General features: G+C 33.0%; 1 long non-coding RNA gene across 2 annotated transcripts; it reads right to left on the bottom strand.

Annotated features, from left to right (window-relative positions):
- Positions 1 to 708: 708 nt before the first annotated feature.
- On the bottom strand, positions 709 to 3,947 carry LOC125223561 (uncharacterized). Of its 2 annotated transcripts, none has more exons than XR_016134600.1 (3): positions 3,680 to 3,947; positions 1,744 to 3,543; positions 709 to 905 (listed from the first exon to the last, which is right to left on the bottom strand). It is a non-coding gene; the product is annotated as an uncharacterized LOC125223561 (long non-coding RNA). The 2 variants fall into 2 exon arrangements; XR_016134599.1 differs by lacking the exon at positions 709 to 905 and adding an exon at positions 1,364 to 1,454.
- Between the last annotated feature and the right edge of the window lie 1,219 nt (positions 3,948 to 5,166).

Raw genomic sequence — 5,166 nt, 5'->3', positions numbered from 1 at the left:
GATTGTATTAAGATTTTCTCTTTTTTAAGCTTAATTATACATCATAGTATATACTATAAGAATATACTCCATCCATTTCGAAAAATAGTATAATTAGTGGACGATAAGAATTTTAATACTCTATAAAATTGATAAATACGAAAAAGAAAGAGATAAAGTGAATAAAATAGTAAAGCGGAATAGAAAAAATGGATACACTGACACATGTAGGAAAGGAAAGAAAAATTGGATAAAGTAGAAACTTTTCATTTTGTATAAGACTACTTTTGATTGACATGCCGAAACAGAAAAATGAACTATTTTTCATGAATGAATGAAGTAGTACTATTTATTATATCCAATGTTTATTTATTTTTACCAATTTTAAAAGTTTCAATAAAATTCATATTTTAATTATTCGCAATGAACTTATATAGGATTAGCATTTCTTTATTCACAAATTAAGCAAACATATTACTACCTCCGTCCCCAAAATTTTGACACAGTTTACTAGTTCGGTCCATCCCTGAAAATTTGACACACTTCACTTTTATCATTTTTGGTAGTGGACCTCATATTCCACTAACTCATTCCTACTCACATTTTATTAGTATAAAACTAAGTACTTTAAAAGTAGGACCCACATCCCACCAACCTTTTCAACTCGTTCCATTACATGTCTTAAAACCCGTATTGGGTCAAAGTGTGTCAAAATTTGGGAGACGAAGGTAGTAATAAGTATTAGTATGCTTTTAGATAGATAGATACTCCATATAATTATAAAAATAATAAATTTAGACAGAGAAATGTGATTGAAAACTATAGCTGTTTGCAATTTTCACTGATTTGTCTGGTTAGACTCTTGTACTTCTCTATCGGCAATCCAGCATCACTTCATTTATGCGGTCTTTGTCTACAAGAGGCTTCTGTCATTCAAAACAATAAATTACAGAATTTAGACATCTAAACATTACTTTCGAGCAATTTTCTTTTTCTTCAATATGATTACGAAAGTTTAATATTTGTACAGATAACATTATACTGACGTATGATATATGCAATGAAGGAATCCAGGTGGAAATAGAAGATAAAATTGTGATATTTTTATGTATTTATATATATAATAATACTAGATCCAGGTGGAATTGAACCACCATCCTCCCAATGCACCCCACTGGGTGATTGAGCGCTCTACCATTTCTGAGCTCATGAATCCATCCATATATCAAAACAAAACTCCTCACCAGTTCTTACCACTTTCGAGAACATAGATCCAGAAATCATACCAAACGCAGCATAACCTTTGGATCAATTTCTTCACGAAGAGCAGCTCACTGATCAACTTCAATCGAATACACAAGTACTCCAGAAATGGAGCACAGCCTTAATTTCCAATTTGTTCATATTTCACACTTCAATCTTCTTGAATGACAATTTGCAACTTCATTTCCCACTTCAAGATTCTTTTACATATCCTGTTAGTATTTGAAATGAACTAATAACTTGTTCTCACAATTGCTGGCACTGTTACTTCACTCACACGCCCATAACATATATAATGTCAGCAAGCGATAACATGAGCTACTTTAAAAAAATAAAACTTGATCATCACTTACTAAGACAACAAGTAACAAATTCAATACAAAAACAAGTAAACAGCAGCTGCAAATTAAACCATGTATATTTAGATGAATAAAAATACAGTAACATACCAATGGAAATACGATGAATTAAAAAGAGTACAGAATTCATTTAACGAAATACCAATGGGTTGGAGAAAAGGGCATTGCTGTATTCTCAATCCCAGCAGCAGCTAGCATCACCATCACAAGTCACGCTTGGCCAGCTGAACAGTGTTTACAGACATAAGCAGAAACAAGAGGAAAGCTCAATGCCAGCTAGCAGTTGAATAGATTTAAGGAACCAGTTCAGCTATAAGAGCTAACAAGTTCCAAAGAACCTCACAGTCTAGAGCAACAGTTTATGGGAGAAAAATCTTCAAACTATGGAACATTCATAATCTTGAAAATATACAATAAGTCACTGTTGAATATCATCCATTCAATGGGCAAAACATCTTCATAAACTCACAAACAAACAACCAATCACCCTTGAGATGGTCCCTTCAATATCAGAAGCTCATGTAGCAGTACCAGCATATTCCACATCCAACTATGGAATCAGCCTAGATTACATAATATTAGTTTGGAAAATAAACTACTTTTCATTAACTTCATTAGCTCCCATCTCTAAGAAACAGCAGAACCTTGAAAGTAATATGGTTCACAACCAGGTAGCTAATATATTATAAAAGTAAAAGGCCATGCCTTCCCAGCATAAGGGATTACATGGACACTAACTAAAAGCTATAAGATCCATCCAAATAAAAAACTAATAGAGGTAAACCAACAGATCAAACCACCACAACTGTCTCAATATATTAAAAGAAATAATAGCTTAAGATTGCTGAAACCATACGGTTCAAGTGTACAACTTTGTAAACAAACAGACGTATTGAGTCATTAACTTTGAGGGAAGGCAAAAAGAGCCAAAACCATACTGTTCAAATTGTACAACCTTGACAATTGAGTCATTGAATATGATTGGAATGCAGAAAGACACAATATATAGTAGAATTTAACTGATTGACAATTATTAAGATATCAAATGTCAGAAGGAACTGTGGCATGAGCCAGCAATCATACACTTATTGTGCTTGTTGTGGTGCATGAACGTGCCATGATTTCATGTACATGGTGTAGTGGATTCCAGCAAAAGATGGATGAAATTCAGAAATTAATTGTCCTCAACAAAGAATAATTGTCTAGGTCGGCTCTGATTGAGTAACTGTTTTCAGGCTCAAGGTTTGGTAAATCAGATCATTTACAGTAGTGTAAAGACAATATTGAAGGATAGTAGAGTGCGTATTTGTACCTGATGCCTTATTGAGTCACTGGATAACTTAGAGACAAGATTAGAAGAAAATTAACAACGTAAAGAGGCAGAGTGCTAATTTGTACCTTATAGGTGAATTCATCCGCCCCAGCCCTTGTGAAGTTCATTTTCGTCGATTAATATCATGTTTTGGTCTTGAATGAATGGCTCAAAATGTTACCATTCAAAGCCAGCAAATACTGAAACTGTTTGACGGAGTTATAAGTGCTGAACTAGATGATGGCGACGGGGTTATGGGAAAGAAGAGAAGCAAAAAACGAAGAACACCGCACACAAGAGGGGAGAGCCGGACAAATCACCGTACCATCTCCCCTCTAAACACAAAAAATAGCTTTTATTATGTGGTGACCTACCATGCGAGCGCACCCAACATGGTAAAGGCCGATCAGCTCACCCACTCGTCTTCTCTCAGAAGATCAAATATATCACTCAACACTTTTTTTTACATACGACTACAACACTACCTAGAGTTCCATTTATACGAATGGCGAACCGCACCTTGGACTTCTCTCGTTGTTTAACCAATCAAGTTTCACCAGTTTTTGAGACGATGGCGATGAATGACGGAAAGCCTCTCGTGCTCGGCTAAGCATGAATAAGATCGTTTACCTACAAAAATCACCAGTCATACAACTCAATCACGGAAAGTAAAATCATCAAAGGACAAAGACTAATAGCAACTCCAACCGAAATCAACAAAATCTGAAACAAATAGGAGAAATCAAAATTAATAAAAAGGACATACCATGGGCAGATCAATGAACGAATTTCATCGACTCAGCTGATTGCTAAAACAGATCTCTCCGAGCTCCATCTAAGCAGAAAATCGAACAAAAATCAAGCCATCGTAAATTCAAACATAAAATCTTCATTGATCGGCCGTAGATTCAGCTAAATGGAAAAGCAGGCAGCAGAAAATCAAAGGTGAATACAAACGCCGAATATACATAACGAGATCGATGATCAGCTGTCGATCGAAACCTACAAAAAGTAAAAGGGAGGTAGAGACACAACCACTTTTCGTTGTAGCTGCAGGGCTATTTATATAGCAGAGGTTTAGGGGATCTACGGTTCAGATATGAGTACGTGGAGATAAATCAACGGTTAGATGCGCGTAAGCGTGGGAAAAAAAGAATTTCTATTCCGATTGAGGCGGTTTTCTTCTGATTAGGGTTAATTATTAAAATTTTATTTTATTTTGGTAATTTACTATATCTATCTCAATCTTTGTAATCTATTTAGGACTCGTTTGGTAGCTATGTCATGTTTCGACTAGACATGATACCATTATGATAGTAATCATAGTTTCGATTAGTTAATTTACATATATTGGGTGTTTGGTAGATTAAGATAATTGTGAGTTATCTTATTGTAGTGTTTGGTACAATAAATCACAAGTAAGGATTAAAATTATGATTGTCAAAATTATCCTCATTAGTTTAAGTTAATTACTAAACTATCATCATTTTACCCTAATTATTCCTATAAAATCGTTTTGTTTAAATTAACATCTTTTCAAGCTAAACTCCTTACAAAAATTAGCATCTTTATATCAAAAAACTTATATTTATTTTGGTATTCTATTTTTGTGAGCATTAATAATTTTGGACAAATTTTATGAATAATCAATTATTATTTTGGACAAATTCTATATGAAAATATTTTATCAAGTACCAAATTTTATATGTTCAATTTTTTTGAAGTTTAAAGCGTTTGTGGATTGAACAAACATCGTATATTTATGTTCAAAACAAAAGCAATTGCCTTCAAGTATTACGTAATTATAAGTATAATATAATATAATGTAAATAAAGTAATATAATGAGAATATAATATGATTTAATGTAAAGTAATATAATGAGAACATAAAGTAATATAATGAGAATATTATAATATTATATAATGTAAATAAAATAATAAAGTAATATAATTAGAACAACAAATTGACATCAACAAAATTCTTAATATGATTTAATAGGAAAATGACGTCCTTCAATACAACAACTAAGTAAAATTGATGGGTTAGAAATTTTGATGGGTAAAATTGTATTTTGCTAACTTAACTAGGCTTACATGATAAATAACATAGGATTTTGGGTAGTTACAAATATGACTAAAACATAAGATTTTCAGTGGGCTTTGTGCGGGCCGGAAATAAAACACGTGCTACTATGTTTGGTAACATAACTACCAAACACACAAATAAACCCAGATTAATCTCTTATCTAGGCG

This window comes from Salvia hispanica, chromosome 1 (genome assembly GCF_029641045.1).
Source record: "Salvia hispanica isolate PSC_SH4W2 chromosome 1, Shi_PSC_v1, whole genome shotgun sequence".
Classification (NCBI taxonomy): Eukaryota; Viridiplantae; Streptophyta; class Magnoliopsida; order Lamiales; family Lamiaceae; genus Salvia; species Salvia hispanica.
The sequence above is the reverse complement of the archived record's forward strand: the minus strand, read 5'-3'. Positions and strand labels throughout refer to the sequence as shown.